Genomic DNA, 17,462 nt, shown 5'->3' on the forward strand with positions numbered 1-17,462 from the left:
AACGATTTTGTTTCATTCAATTGTATTGACTAAGGTTTTACTAGAGCTTAAACTCCTTACCTAGAGTCGATAGATTCCTTCTTGATTAATAATTGATACTATAAGTATTTAATCATATTGAATGTCCATTCAACTAGTGCCCTATGATATTAGGTGTCTGAAATTAAAATACAATATGTATTACTTGATTTCGACAAGCCTCCGTACTTGGTGACCAACCGAGTAGGCTACTCGGATATAGAGAATCTGACAAACATAATTAAGGTAAGAGAGAAACTCTATCTTCTATAAAAAAAAGATAGAGATATTCCCTAAAATCAAATATTATTTATTATTAGAGGAAAGATAAGATAAAATGACTACCACAAAAACAACCTTTTATGATGCTAAAATAAAGCCGGTTCTATTGAAACTGTCTTTAAAAAAATATCGGTGGTATTTTCTTAAATATATGGTGTAAACACACTCAAATTTAAGACGGTTTTACTTAAAACCGTCGTTGTTGACATGTGAAATTTTTATATATCGAGTGAAGCACTCCAACTCTCACGTTTCTGAAACTCTTTCATCTCGTGCCAAAATCCCTAAATCCTTAAACCCTTTCTCCACCAGCCCTACATGGTTTTTGACCGCATGGTCGATGGTGCCATCTTGAAGTCATAGACCGCCTCCCTCATGAAGAGTATTCTGGAAGCCGTCGCACACTACAAACTCTCCCTCATTCTCTGGCCCACACACACCTCTCTTCCCTTTTCTCTTTCTCTCTCTCTCTCTTTCTCTCATTTTCAACAAACCATTTTTATTTCTTCTAAATCCTAATCACTTTGCGTAGTTGTGTTGTGTGTGCTCCCTTCAACTCACTCACTCAAATGGAGCGGAAGCAAGGGTTCTTCATTGTGCTCAAAGACGAGGTGGTTTGTGGCCTCTCGTTGGTGCGATCACGCGCCAAGAGCCCTGCCAGGAGTGCATCACCCATGTCCTTGCTACTCTGCTGTTGCAGGAAGCACCACGTGCCGCCGCCTGAGCTCTTCATTGCGAGATCGAGAAGCCTCAGGCTTGCACGTTATCAGTGACCCTTTTTTGTAATTATCTATGTGTTTTTAATTTTTAATTTTACCCTCTTTCTCTCTCTTGTTTTCACTTTCTCTTTCTTCCACTAATGTTTTTTATTTATTTTTATTTTTACCCTTATTATATTAGGTTTTTTTAGTGTAGATTTGAGATTAAGTGAATCAATCTATGCATGCTTTGGTTTGGTTTGGTTTGGATTTTGATGAGTTGTTATCCTGCGTGATTTTTTAGATCTAGTGGTGAATGAGTTTGTGTATAAGATATGGCATGCCAATGAATGTCAATGCCTCTTTCCTACAACATCTTTTCAATCAATGTGGAAAGTGAATGGAGTTGGAGTTTAGGGGCACCTGAATATGGCTTCTCTAAACAAACAAACAAACAAAAATTGGAAAAAGTAAAAGTGAAAGGGAAAAAAAATGAAAAGTGGCTTGTATTTATGGCTTGCTTCTTCTTGGTAGTTCGTAGCAATCTTTGGCTGATCTCTTTTTGTCTTTTCGTTTCATTTTCTTTCTCCCTCTGTATAAAGTATCCCAATTTTTACCTATATACTTGGATGGTGACGTAGCCTTGGCGTTTTTCTTGGTGCTTAGTGGGGTTGGAGCATGCCAATGTTTTACTCCTTTTTACCCCTCACCACTTCCAACATTGTTACCTTTTTGTTTCAAAATTAAATTATAAAATAGGAAAAAACATAATAATAATAAGGGTTTTCTTTACTTGTTATACTTTTAAAATGTTGTCATCTTCATGGATATATGACTGATTAGTGGCTATTGGCGCTTGAATGGTTGTGTATAGACGACTTAGTTTACCAATTGACTTCACCATTGACCCAATTTAGTGCATTAAGGGACTTGAACTTGATTGAATCAAATTTGGAGATTATTGCGCTTAATGGATGTAAATAGTTTTTAAAAGATGAAAATGATGTTACTTCAATATCTTAGGGGGCCAACATTTCTAGACTAAAGTTGAAAATTGATGTTTTTATGCAATTTTTTGTTTGCAGATATGACTACTCTGGATATGGGGCATCTACTGGCAAGGTAGGCCATTCTTTGGCAAATGCAACATTATGTGTTCTGTTATATTGAATGGACCACACACACCAACACACACATAAGCACAATTTTGTTTTGTTGAATTTAAAGGGTAATCCTTGAGCAGGGTACTTTTTATTCTTTGATCTGCAATGCACCTTGCAATTTCATTTTGTTTAATTGTTTTTATTATTATTATTATTATTATTATTATTATTTTGTCTTGTGTTTGAGGTAAATGTCAATAAGATGCTTGATAGTGGCTCTGGATAAATCCATGCACACTATACCTGTTGGGGGCATGCAACTTACATTTATAAGGTAATATATTGAAGGCTATTGACTAATGAGAAACATGCAGCTTACACTCGAGTACAAGGACAAAATACTAAATAATATATTAATATATAGGCAATATGATATAATCCACTTATAAAAATTGAAGCATGTCACGGATGTAGGAAAAATAATGACTATGCAATTTTTTAAATGTACAGTGGTTCTTTTTTATGTTGACCAAAATATGAAATCAACTAAAACAATAATGCTAAACTATTTAATCTACTTGAATTTAACCTCTTCATGGAATCTTTAGCAAGATTGAAGAATACTTACTTTTTAAGATGTCATTATTTGGATTAACTAATATTCTGTTCCATGTATTGTTTCATTTGGTCTAATTGTAATTTTTTATTTCAACTCAGCACATCAATAAAATAAAGGTCAAGTGCCTTGTACTTGTAATACATGTAAGTATATGATGTACCGAAATCATGTTGCTTCTTTTCTCTATATTTGTTTCTGTTAACACTTAAAGCAAGTATATGGACAAAGCAAATTACCCATCATACTAAAGTTCTTTCCCTTTATAGGTAGCTAATATGATAGTCCAGTATGTTATGGGAAAGAAAATAAAGAAGGTTTGGGAATCGGGGAAATTCTTCACTAGTGATACTATTCTCAAATTAACATAGTGTATGGTTGAAGTAAACTTGTAATGTGACTATTGTCTATTCTCGAAATGAAAATCATTTGAAATGCTTATGCCTCAAACATGAACAAGTAGAAACTTCATAGTGAGAGAGATTTTCTTAATGCTTAACCCAGATTCATGTTTGATTAAATTTTGCTTTAGTTCTACTTACTGCGAATTGAATGTTTTGTTAAACAAATTGTATCAAATTTCATCATAGGCTATCATCTTCTGCAATTAAACTGATTTGAAGATAATTTTCCCCTTTTGTTCTAGATTATATGTGCCTGGCTTTATTTAATTAGTTTGAACTTTATTTTTGCTTGTAATGAAAATAAGCATTCCAAAATTAGATGAAGAATGTCTATGTAGGTGTTAGCCCATATTTTTGATGAGCTAAAAATATGCTCTAAATTCGAATTTTTTCAGATTCTGTTCGAATCGAAAAGAAAGAAGAGTCTATTGAAAAGGATTCACAGGTTCAAGGAGGTATTTACAAAATATAAGGCTAAGACAAGAATGAGGGCTTCGAACCATTGGGCGAATCGAGCTGGCGTATGGTCGAATCGAAGTTAAGGCAACAAGATTTCTGGACTTAGCGCAATTTCTGACAAAACTTCACAAGATTAGTTCGACTTCGAGTGATATGGATAACCGTTCTAAGGAGCAGTTATGTGCATGCAAGGTGTACGTAGCAGGACACTTGGCATTAGGATAATGTTTCGACCGTTAGGGCAGTTTATTTTCGAATGTCTATATATAGCAGTTTTTTAGTCAGATTTCGGGGTCGCAAATCATTTCTACAAATCCTTATACACTCAAAGTACCCAGCGCAGAGAGAAACGAGTACGCAAGGAAAATGTATGATTGTGAACCATTTTTAAGTTTCTGTAAACTTTACATTTCAAGTGCAATGCAATTTACGTTTCACTTTATAATTCCTGTCTTTTAAAAGGTTCATTCGATCGAATGAACTCGCTGACCCCTTAAATTCTGCATTTTACTTTTCTCTTGTTAATTTACTTCCAGCATTTCGTTCCTTTCAAAGAATTCTACCTTTTACAAATTTCAAACCAATGAATGTTTGTTACAACGATGAACACTAAAGGCTTTACATCTAAAGCGAACACACAATTGGCATGCTCCTGAGATTCACTAGTCGATCTCGCAAGCAACTCGATTAGACTAGCGATTGTTTACCAAATTTCAGCGTAAACAAATTGGCACGCCCAGTGGGACCGGTCAATTGTGTGTTTCTGCTTTACATTATTGTTAAAGTTTTATTCAGTGCTGTTGGTTTATTGCACTCTTGATTGTTTTGATCTTGTATGCATTTAAGAAGTGGGAAATCTGTTCCACACTTAACAGAATTTAAAACTCGTACAAGGATGGCTAGACCACCCCCAAGTAATCGAAACAATGACCTTCCAAATATGGAGGGGCAACCAACGCAGACATCTGTCAGTAATGCCAATATAAATTCTGGCTTAGGAGCAATTCCTGAACAAACTGTTGGCACGATAAGTTCGACCGCTTCGACGGTTATGAATCAGACAGGGGTAACTTCTCCCATGACCAACATGACGTTGGCAAGTTCGACCACGTCAGCGTCTGCTTTTGCCCCATGGAATAACCCCAGTTTAGGGAATCCCAGTGGAAGTCCCTTTCGACCGCTTCAAAACCCTCTATATGGCATGCCTACATCTTTGATGGTAGGGCTGCAAAACTCTCAACCAAATGTAGAGAATCTTAATATGTCCTCTCCATCAGGGTCTGTAGCGGGCAATCAAGGTAGGGTAATTCCTCAACATTTAACCAATACGTCCGTTTTGTCACTCAGGCAACAAATGGATGAAAGTAACCATGATATGGTTAACATGTTAACACAACAAATAGGAACTGTCATTAACCCCTTAATTCAAAATACAAATGACAGTTACCAAATGTTAACGAATCAAATAAGTCGAATTGCTGACTTTTTTGGGGCACCACCCATACAGCAACCACCAATTCGACAGTTCCAAATACAGGCGCCTGTCCAAGAGATACAGATGCCTAACAATCCAGGGATGCAAATGGCTCAAGCACCACAACCAGTGGCACGCATAGAGCCACCAGCCCAACAGGTCGAACCAAACCCTGGTATAATATTGGTAAATAGAAACCAAAATGCTGATGAAGTAATAGGGAATATTCAACAAAACCGTTTCGATAGGCAGAATAACCTAGCCCAAATGGTCGAAACAATTTTAGTACAGAATGGTTTGAACTTGGGCTTACACAGGCCCAATTTTGTGTCTCCATTATCTGAGTATGTGTTACAGACAGAATTACCAAGGGGTGTGAAAATCCCTAAGTTTACTAAGTTTGCAGGAGAGACAAATGAGTCCACTGTCGAACACATTGCTAGATATTTGGTCGAGGCAGGGGACTTGGCTAATAATGAAAATTTGAGAATGAAATATTTCCCTAATTCCTTAACTAAAAACGCTTTTACATGGTTTACAACCCTTTCTCCTCATTCCATACATAATTGGAACCAATTGGAAAGGATTTTCCATGAGCAATTCTATATGGGACAGTCTAAGATAAGCCTTAAAGAGTTAGCCAGCGTTCGACGTAAGGCACCTGAATCAATTGATGATTATTTGAACAGATTCAGACTCTTAAAGGCAAGGTGTTTCACCCAAGTCCCTGAACATGAATTAGTCGAAATGGCTGCTGGTGGCCTAGACTATTCGATTAGAAAGAAATTAGATACCCAGTATTTAAGGGATATGGCTCAATTGGCTGAAAGAGTTCGACAACTCGAACGATTGAAGGCTGAAAAGGCTAGAAATTCTAAGTTCCACAAGAAGGAAAAGGTTGCATATGTTGAAACCAACGACAGTGACCAGGAGTTCGATATTATTTATGAAGATATCGAAGACAATGAGGTTGATTTAGCAGAATTAAAACCTGGACCTCCTTATGTTTGTAAACTCCTTAGACCTTCCAATGGAAAAAACCCTGTTGAACCTAAAAATGATAAATTTGTGTCTAAAACTTATACATTTGACATAACTAAATGTGATGAAATATTTGATTTATTAGTCACAGATGGCCAAATTGTTGTTCCTAAGGGCTTGAAAGTACCCCCAATCGAACAACAGAGGAAAAGGGGTTATTGTAAATTTCATAATTTCCTTGGCCATAAAACCTCACGTTGCATTCTTTTCAGGGATTTGGTTCAAAAGGCTCTTAACGAAGGGAGGCTCAAATTTGGTGAGAAACCAAAGGCTGCCCAGGCAAATGCTGAAATGTCCAAAGCTGCTGAAACTCTTTATGCAGAGCCCCAAGAAATAATGATGGTCGAAGCAATGGAGTTGTCTCAGGTGCAAGTTCATGACATATCTGAAGAGGATTACAACGAACAAATGAAGGTTGTGTATCCTCAGGCTGAGGAGGATTTAATTGATTTCTTGAACAGATGCAAACTCGAAAACAAGATTGTGATGCTCTGCCCTCGCTGCAGTGCAGTATGTGATAGGGAGGCTACTGAGGGCCTCAAAAAATACCAAGTTGTTAACAAGGGGGCAAAGCAGAACCAACGTTTCGATAAAGGCAAAAAGGTTATGGTGCAGTCGAATACTAATCAGAAGTCTGGTCGAAGGAATACTTTCGCTCCTCCTGGTTCAGTTCCGGTCGAAAAATGGATGCACCAGGGACTTATAAGGTTCAACAAAGGGGCCATGGAAGTAGGTGGTTCGAGTGGAACGAAGCAAATTGGCCCACAGGAGGCTAATAGGTACTCTTATAGGAACAATTACAAAGGAAAGAATCCTATGACGAGGACCCAATGGCGTAGGTTCCAGCGTCAGAAGAAATTGGCCCAACAGAATCTGCAAACGGGCCAGTATAAAGAAGTATCTAGGAGGCCAGTAAAAGAGAGACTCCTGCCTCCAGTGGATGAAGATAAGATGGAGGATGAGGATCTACTGGATTCTGAACCAGACTTTGATGTCATCTGTGTGGTATCTATCTTGCCATCTGAATATGATGTCCAGTCTGAAGTTACTGAGATCGAAAGTGAGTTCGATCATTTTGATATGGCTGACCCAAAGCCAGTATGTTACTATGTTATGAACAATGGCTGTGTGGAAGAACAATTAGCTTATTTCGAAAAGCCAGATTTTCAGATGAAAAGTCATCTCAAACCTCTTTTCATCAGGGCAAAAGTTGAGAATGTTGGAATCAACAAAGTGCTCATAGATGGAGGAGCGGCTGTCAACTTAATGCCTCGATCTATGCTCTACAAGATCGGGAAACATGACACTGATCTATCTTCCCACAACATTGTGCTTTCTAATTATGAGGGCAAAACTGGCTATTCTTTGGGAGCCATTCAAGTAGAAGTTGCTGTAGGCAGTATAGTTCGACCAACTCTATTCCTGGTGATACAGTCTAAGGCTAATTTTAACTTGCTATTAGGAAGGGAGTGGATCCATGGAGTTGGGGCTGTGCCATCTACTCTCCACCAGAAACTCATTATCTGGAGGGAAGATGGGATTGTTGAAAATATAGAGGCAGATCAAAGCTTCTATAAGTCAGAGGTTGATAGTGTTACTCCACAAACCTTTGACAAAAATTTGGCTAACATAGCACCTTGTGGTGACAAGGAGATTGCTTTCGAGTCAGGTAACAATGTTATCCACTCTGTCAAACTCCATCCTACCCATGGATTTATATGGGAGAGGGAAGAAATTAATGCTGTTTCCTCTGAAGATGGAGTCATTCCACCAACTGGGTGGAATATATATGAAGATTAATATGACTGAGGCCACTGCATGGGCCAGAATTACGGCTTATATGGCCGAGAATAGACTAAATACGGCCCTTGAGGCTGAATTCCAACAAAATATGGCAGTTGAAGCCAAGATCGAACATCATGAAAACAAAGAAACAAAGGATCGAAGACTGGACTGCATTTATGATGATGAGCCACTGGGTTTTGAGAAAAATCCTATAAGTGAGGTGCCAAGGATGCAGGCTCAAGATCCTTTGGAGGAGATCGACATTGGAGATGGCTCGATAAAAAGGCCAACCTATATCAGTGCCAATATCACCTCAAGTTTAAAAGAAAAGCTGGTGCCTCTTCTTAGAGAATTTAAAGACTGTTTTGCTTGGGATTACCACGAAATGCCTGGGTTAAGCAGAGAAATGGTCGAAATGAAATTACCTATTAAGGAAGGAAAAAGACCAGTAAAACAACTACCAAGAAGATTCGCACCAGAAATCATGTCCAAGATTAAGGAAGAGATCGAAAGGCTGCTGAGGTGTAAATTCATCAGGTCTGCCAGGTATGTCGAATGGTTAGCAAATATAGTCCCTGTCATTAAAAAGAATGGAACTCTTAGAGTATGCATAGATTTTAGGGATTTAAATAATGCTACACCTAAAGATGAATATGCGATGCCGGTAGCAGAAATGTTGGTAGATTCAGCAGCTGGCTTCGAATTTTTAAGCATGTTAGATGGTTATTCGGGTTATAACCAAATATTTATTGCTGAAAGTGATGTGTCAAAAACAGCATTTCGATGCCCTGGTGCTCTAGGCACTTATGAATGGGTGGTTATGCCCTTTGGGTTGAAAAATGCTGGGGCCACTTATCAAAGGGCCATGAATTCCATGTTTCATGATTTTATTGACACATTTATGCAAGTTTATATTGATGATATAATCATCAAATCCTCTTCAGAAGATAGCCATTTGGATTACCTTAGGCAATCTTTCGAACGAATGAGGAAACATGGATTAAAAATGAATCCATTAAAGTGTGCTTTTTGTGTGCGTGCAGGAGATTTCCTTGGTTTTGTGGTGCATAAAAAAGGCATTGAGATAAATCAAAACAAGACAAAGGCTATTCTTGAGACGAAGCCTCCTTCGACCAAAAAACAGCTTCAGTCTTTGCTAGGAAAAATCAACTTCTTGAGGTGATTCATTTCGAATCTAAGTGGCAAAGCTCAAATTTTTTCGCCATTACTTCGACTCAAGAAAGATGAACCGTTCAAATGGGGTGAAGAGCATCAAAAGGCTTTCGATGAAATTAAAGAATATCTTATCAAGCCTCCTGTGTTAATGCCTCCTAGTCGAAATAAGACTATGAAGTTGTATATTGCTGCGTCTGACAAGACCATTGGTAGCATGTTGGCTCAGGAAGATGATGATGGCATAGAACATGCAATTTATTATCTTAGTCGTGTACTAAATGATGCAGAAACTAGATATACTGCCATAGAAAAACTTTGTCTTTGTTTGTATTTCTCTTGTGCAAAACTTAAGCAATATATAAAGCCTGTTGATGTTTATGTGTATTCTCATTATGATATTATTAAGCACATGTTGTCAAAACCTATTCTACACAGTAGAATTGGAAAATGGGCTCTAGCATTAACAGAATATTCTTTAACGTACAAGCCTTTGAAATCTGTTAAGGGACAAATTGTGGCAGATTTCATTGTAGATCACTTAGTGATCGAAATGCCGCAAGACTATGTCGATACAGAGCCTTGGATTTTATATTTCGATGGTTCGAAACACAAACATGGAACTGGAATTGGAGTTTTAATAATATCCCCCAATAAAGTTCCAACTAAATTTAGATATAGAATCAAAGGGCTTTGTTCTAATAATGAGGCTGAGTATGAGGCTCTAATTGCAGGCCTTGAAATTTTAATTAGCTTGGGGGCAAGAAATGTTAACATAAGAGGTGATTCAGAATTAGTGTTGAGGCAATTAACACAAGAATACAAATGTGTTAATGAACACTTAGCAAAATATTTTGTTATAGCAAGTTCTCTTCTGAATCATTTCGATTACATTAACATTGAGCATATACCTCGACAAGAAAACCAAGAAGCAAATGATTTAGCCCAAATAGCTTCAGGGTACAAAATGTCGAAGGAAAAGTTAACTCAGTTGATCGAAATAAAAGATAAACTAGTGTTACCAGAGCCATTAAGCACTAAATTGCCAATGCCAAAACTTGTGGGGGCAAGTATACCACAAAATAATGAAGATGAAAGCATGGATGATCTCCAGGAAAAAATTCAAATTTTGGCCATTGACAATATGTTAGATAATGATTGGAGAAAGTCCATTGTCGAATATTTGGAAAATCCAATAGGCAATGTGGCTCGAAAGGTCAAATATAGGGCTTTAAATTACGTGGTTATGGGAAATGATTTGTTTAAAAAGACTACAGAAGGAGTGTTGCTAAAATGTCTAAGTGAATCAGAAGCATACTTGGCAGTTTCCCATGTTCACAGTGGGGCCTGTGGATCACATCAAGCAAGCCATAAAATGAAATGGCTTTTATTTCGACAAGGTTTGTATTGGCCTTCGATGTTAAAAGACTGCATAGAATTTGCTAAAGGTTGTCAGGAATGCCAAAAGCATGTAGGGATACAGCATGTACCTGCTAGTGAGTTACACTCCATAATCAAACCTTGGCCTTTCAGAGGATGGGCTTTGGACCTAATTGGTGAAATCAAGCCTGCCTCTTCTAAGAACCAGCATTATATTATAGTTGGTATCGATTACTTTACAAAATGGATCGAAGCAGTCCCTTTGCCAAATGTTGATCAGGAAGCAGTAATTAGTTTCATTCAAAATCATATTATTTATAGGTATGGTATTCCTGAAACAATTACCACTGATCAAGGTTCAGTTTTTACTGGACGAAAAATGCAAGAATTTGCCCAAAAAACTGGCTTTCGATTATTAACCTCAACACCATATTACGCGCAAGCAAATGGTCAGGTCGAAGCAGCTAATAAGATTGTAATTAACTTGATTAAAAAACACATTGCCCAAAAGCCAAGAAATTGGAATAAAACGTTAGATCAAGTTCTATGGGCATGTAGAAATTCTCCTAAGGAATCAACTAATACTACCCCATTTCGACTGACTTTTGGGCATGATGCTGTACTTCCGGTCGAAATACATTTGCAATCAGCCAGGGTACAAAAACAAATGGACATTCCAATCGACCATTATTGGAAAATGATGTCAGATGAGTTGGTTGATTTAGATGAGGAGAGATTAAGAGCATTAGAAGTTTTGACTAAACAAAAAGAAAGAGTTGCTAAAGCTTATAATAAGAAAGTGAAGTCAAAAACTTTTAATATTGGAGATTTAGTTTGGAAGGTTATCCTGCCCATGGATAGTAAGGATCGAGCCTTGGGCAAATGGTCACCAAATTGGGAAGGACCGTTTAGAATAATTCAGATTTATTCGAATGGTGCTTATGAAGTGGAGGAGCTAACCCCTCAGAAACGTACTTTGAGTATAAATGGTAAATATTTGAAAAAATATAAACCAACATTGCTCGAAGTTAAAATAAGCATAGAATAAGAGAAATACTGGAAACATAAAAATGGCGATAACAGTAAATTGCCACAAAAGGGCATGTGTCAATATTACATCGAAAAGTAGAATCGAAATACAGAATTCGAAATAAAGAAATCATAAGTTCTACTAATTCATGACCAAATCCTCATACAGCTTTTTCAAGGTGGCCATCTCTTTAGTTAAGACCTGGTCAGCACTCTCCATAACCCTTGCCTCATCTGCTACAGCCTGAGATGCGCTAAAGGCCTTCAGGCCTTCCCTCCCTTTTTCAGCAACCAGTTTCTGAATCGAGTCAGCGGCCTTCTCCTGGAGTTCCTTGCGTTTGGCCTGCTCTGTCACAATTTTCTGCCTTAGATCATCGACCTGAGACAGCAGATCCGTAATAGTTGCCTCCCAGGAGGAGATGTTATCATCACAGTCTTTGATCTCAGAAGATCCTTCTTTCGCCTCTTTGGTGAGACGTTCGACTTCATGTTGAGCAGCTCGGGCTTTCTCGAGCAGAAGGATATGTGCCTGTTTCTGGGCATCTAGTCTTGCGCCATTTTCGCGTTTTTTCTGCACAGTACTTGCAAATTGGTCAATGATGGCCTCGATTTGGATAACTTTGCCTAGAATCTCATCAGAGGTAAGGGGGTTGTGCAATTTCTTCAAAAAGTTCAGGTGCCCAAAGGCAGCAGAGGGGTTCTCTTCAATGGATTTAAGCACATCTTTCCGTGCGTATTCCATGGATAACTTCAAGAGCAGAGAATCTTGGCGTACTGAAGAGTTTATTTCAGCATCAGATGAGGACGAAGCACCAGGAATCTTTTCACTTGAGGTGTTGGCTTGACTTGTGTTCAGCAGGAGTCGAAGGGCTGCAGCAGGGTCTTCGTCTTGCATTTGAATGAATGTATCTTCTGCGATCCCTATGCTAGCGGAAAGCTTAGATGTTGAAGACACCGGGTAAATGTCCGAACCTCCAGCTTCAGCCTCTTTTATGGCGTCTTCATCAAAAAAGTTTTCTTCAGATGAACTTTTCTGACTCGATTCATGAGGAGTGGTATTATCTGACTGGTTCGGCTCATGATGGTCATCGACCTCTGCCCAACCATGAGGACGACTGGATCCAATGCCTTGACCTTCACCCCATTCCTCAACATTCACTGCATCCGCCTCAGGAGCGGGAGATGTTCGCGCACATGAGGGTTTTTCTTCTGCAGAAACACTTTGTTGCACCTGATTCGAATTGTCATGGAAAGAGTTAACAAATAGTTTCGTATAAGCCATGATTAAAATCACATTAAGAATGATACCTCGACGGTAGGTTGTTCTTGTGGTGGGTTCGGTTGCTCGACAGGGTTGCCCATCTCAGCAATAGAAGGAGCAGCTTCTACCTCTGTGCCGTCAATATCGGTCGAAGGTGGTGGGACGTTAACAGGTTGATGGTTACCTTGTTCTTTTGAAGACTTGCTCTTTTTCTTTTTCTTCTTGGGTGGCTCACTACCCTCGACAGCCACTAAAGGTTCAGGCTCGACCTGCTTCACTTTCTTTTTCTTCTTAGGCATTTGAGCCTGGGAATCGCCTGCCTCTGTTTGGTCAGCAGATTTGGTCGAAGTCGCAGGTAACTTTCTTTTTCTTATAAGAGGTCTTTCCTCTTCTTCCTGTGTTATGAGGGTAAAGAAATGTCAGAATATAGACTTGAAAGAGAGCTATAATATTGACATTAGAAATAAAACTTGCATCTTTCTCTTCGTCTAATTCGACGACCGCATGCTTCGAGCGTTTTGAAGTCGTGGTAGTCTCAGTGCTATCATCTTTCTTTTGACTCTGAAAAAATAAAGAAATATGAGATAAGACATTAAGATTAAAGGATAAGTTCGGAAGAGTTACCTTTTCTTCTTGTTTCTCTTCCTGGATTTTCACCCCAGTAGGTTTCTTGGGTCTCACGTCAGCTCGAGACGTTTCAGCACTTTTCTTCGTCATGATTGTTTTGCCTGAAAGTAATAATATTAGAAAAGGCAAAAATACATATCAATTTAGAAAGTCAAAAGTAAGTTAATACCTCGAGCTTGAAGGTTTGAGCGAATATTCTCGACCGTTGGTTGTGTAAAACCACTCTCAAGCCTGGAGATCATGATAGTAGTGTCTCCAACTGAACGGGTCGAATAATATTTTTCCCACCAGGTAACAAACCCCATGGTGCAGAAGTGGGAATGGTTGAACTCAAAAGGATGCAGGTAATAGTTTTCATCAAGAGAAATCTTCAAAAACTTCTTGAAAGTCTTTTCCGAAAGATTGGCCCCTCTTATGACGTCTTGAGGATCTTCGAACAAGCTTTTAGGACGAATTTGCGAGAGGCCAAATTGTCTTGAAACCAAATTAGGCTGGTATCCAACTAGGCCTAAATAGTTCGATTGAACACCTGTACGACAAGACAGGATCTGTGGATTCAAGTAAAATGACCATATTTCGTTCACTTCTTCTTCATTGTCCGGATCGACAGCAGGGAAATAGCCAGTGAACCAGGCTGGGCCAACCTCTCGACTAATGAATGGAGCATGTTGGGGAAGAAACTTGTCAAAGCTCAGGAAAATCCTCATATACTTTAGGAACAGCTTTTGTGAGCTTTGATCCAAGGTCTTGGGTGTTAGTCGAAGTGCTCTCTGGCCTTCGATCGAGCGATTTGCAACTTCTTCAGCATAATCTTGTGGGATTATTAATCCCATTTCTTGTTCGAAAGTGGCATTAAGCCACAACTGGAGAAGCCACATAGGCCCAGACACTAAGAAGGAAGACCCATCCTTCGATTTCTTCAGATCATCGCATGCCTCACCAAGCGATTCGTATAACACTGCTAACAAGAGGCGTCCAAATCCAAAGTTCTGACCTTCATGAATTTGTAATGCCATTGGAATAAATCTTTTGGCTACTTGCAAGGATTTCATGCAGAAAACATAGTGAGATAGCCACAGGGTTAAGAAGGCTACGTGCTCTTCATCAGAAACCTCCTCTTCGACGGGTCCTTTGTGTTCAGCTATATATTTGGAAAAGGTGTTCTCCTTATATACTAGTTTGATATTATCACTAGAATTAGTGGGGTCGTAAGTTTCTCCGCTAGGTCTAAGACCTGTAAGGGCGGCCACATCTAAGAGAGTGGGGGTCATCATCCCACACTTAAACTGAAAGGTGTTGGTAGAAGATTCGAAGAAGTGCATGGCTGCTATCAGCATTTCTGGTCGATATTCAGGACCAGATCGAGAGAATTGTATCAAATCAAAGATGCCATATGTCTTCCAGAAATCCTCATACGCTTGTTCGACTCGATCAAGCCAAGGCAGGTAATCCTTATGGGCTATTGACGGGGCGGATCGAAAGAGTTTGTTGGGTTTGCTTAAACAATTAAAGTTGTAAGGCTCACTATCAAAAATCCTAGGTTCGCAAGTTGGGTAGCAGGGAAATACCTTACTCATTTTACTCGAAAGTGATGCTTTGTCTGGCAGGGGTCCACCAAAAGCGTAAACCGTTTTTTCCACTGCAAAAGGGATCATCACCTCTGATTCCCAGGTTTCTGTCTGTTCGGCGTCACCATGTGGTTCTGGAACCACCTTTTCTCCATCATTCCTGACTGTAAAGCGTTGCCACTTCCCAGCAAACGGAACCGCTTGTCCTTGCGACATTGTAAGAAATCTGAAAAGGGGTGATTCTTGCGAAGGGTTTGGTAACTGGTGGAATCAGTGAGTAAGAGCTTGGATTCACGAAGAACAGTGGCAAAGTTCAGAGATACGGTGAGGTTGATGATGAAAGGAATAACAAGTATATGAAAATAAGAAGGTTTCGCCGGAGATAATGGATACGAATTAGAAGAGGAAGGGTTTCGGAAGCAAAGAAGAAGAAGGGTTTTGGAAGCAGAGAAGCTAAAGGGGCTTTTCTGGAGTTTCTGGCGCTATTTATGGAGTTTCACTTTTAAAAGGGAAAAACAATATAATAATAATCAATGGTCAAAAATCAATCAAATCAGGTTTCCCTTCTGACTCCCCAGCGTGACACGTGTCCCACTCTGCCTAGAAAGGTGGAATTAATGATGGGTAGTGGGAGATCGAGGCGACGGTTACCAGTAAACGTGCCATCATGACGCCGTTTCAGGAAAACTGGTAGAAGAAGAGAAAAAATGTCAACTTCTCATCTTCCTTCGATCTCGAATCGAAGCAGACATTTTTTGGGGGCAATTTGTTAGCCCATATTTTTGATGAGCTAAAAATATGCTCTAAATTCGAATTTTTTCAGATTCTGTTCGAATCGAAAAGAAAGAAGAGTCTATTGAAAAGGATTCACAGGTTCAAGGAGGTATTTACAAAATATAAGGCTAAGACAAGAAAGAGGGCTTCGAACCATTGGGCGAATCGAGCTGGCGTATGGTCGAATCGAAGTTAAGGCAACAAGATTTCTGGACTTAGCGTAATTTCTGACAAAACTTCACAAGATTAGTTCGACTTCGAGCGATATGGATAACCGTTCTAAGGAGCAGTTATGTGCATGCAAGGTGTACGTAGCAGGACACTTGGCATTAGGATAATGTTTCGACCGTTAGGGCAGTTTATTTTCGAATGTCTATATATAGCAGTTTTTTAGTCAGATTTCGGGGTCGCAAATCATTTCTACAAATCCTTATACACTCAAAGTACCCAGCGCAGAGAGAAACGAGTACGCAAGGAAAATGTATGATTGTGAACCATTTTTAAGTTTCTGTAAACTTTACATTTCAAGTGCAATGCAATTTACGTTTCACTTTATAATTCCTGTCTTTTAAAAGGTTCATTCGATCGAATGAACTCGCTGACCCCTTAAATTCTGCATTTTACTTTTCTCTTGTTAATTTACTTCCAGCATTTCGTTCCTTTCAAAGAATTCTACCTTTTACAAATTTCAAACCAATGAATGTTTGTTACAACGATGAACACTAAAGGCTTTACATCTAAAGCGAACACACAATTGGCATGCTCCTGAGATTCACTAGTCGATCTCGCAAGCAACTCGATTAGACTAGCGATTGTTTACCAAATTTCAGCGTAAACAGTAGGCCAATAATTTTTGTAATCCTACACAATTTGTAATCCCTTGTGGATCAAAGGAGGTGGTCGATCACTGCAACTTAGAGCTTTACCCCGATTACATCCGCCATCTTTGCAAATTTATCCAAGAAATGGAGAGCATGACAACCGAGAAGGTGAGATTGCAACTCACATTTTAAAAGTGTGAAAAATATATTTATTTTCTTTTAGTTGTTATTTTTTATTGTTGTCCACTTATTTTTATCTTAACGGAAAATATATTATATATATATATATAGTTAAATTTATTAGATTAGTCAGGTTGCATAATATTTATTTTGTAAGATAATAGGTTAAAACATTAATCATCACATAAAGATGTTTTGTTTTCATCATGTGACTGGTATTTATAAGGCTATGAGTGTTAGGGTTGGACCAACACAGAGAACTGTTCAAGGTATGTGTTATATGTTCTTGACTCTTTTACATTTGTTATGTTGTCTAATTGATGTTTTAATTTTGTCCTCTTCATGTTGCAGACATATATTGATGTTGATGGTCAAGATAGAAATGCAAAAGTTCTCTTTGATGAAGAAAAGGTGCAGTTTGTTTCTATTTTCTATGAAATCCAGTGCTTGCTTTATTGCTAATTGAATCCATCAATGTGTATCAATATAGTTGTTTATGTGTTTTACATTTTTTGATTCGTCTGTTGTTAAATAAATTGTGAATAATAGTGACTAGCCAGTGGAAACCCATTTTTAATTGTTTAATTTTTTAAAAACTTTTATTTTTTTTAAAATACATTCTAAGATAATTCTATAAATATAATACACTGATAAATAGCACAAGTGCCACCGCACACATTTAGTTCACAATTCTAGCTATACCACTGTCAAGCATTAACTAAAAACTCCAACAAACTTATTACACGCAAACAACCTCCACAAAACACTT

The 17,462-nt window shown here is 38.5% G+C and overlaps 1 long non-coding RNA gene across 1 annotated transcript; it reads left to right on the plus strand.

Moving 5' to 3' along the window:
- Window positions 1-575: 575 nt before the first annotated feature.
- Window positions 576-17,257, plus strand: LOC114382081. Its single transcript, XR_003660170.1, has 3 exons — window positions 576-1,082; window positions 2,084-3,459; window positions 16,535-17,257. It is a non-coding gene; the product is annotated as an uncharacterized LOC114382081 (long non-coding RNA).
- The last annotated feature ends 205 nt before the right edge of the window (window positions 17,258-17,462 follow it).

This window comes from Glycine soja, chromosome 13 (assembly GCF_004193775.1).
Source record: "Glycine soja cultivar W05 chromosome 13, ASM419377v2, whole genome shotgun sequence".
Lineage (NCBI taxonomy): Eukaryota > Viridiplantae > Streptophyta > Magnoliopsida > Fabales > Fabaceae > Glycine > Glycine soja.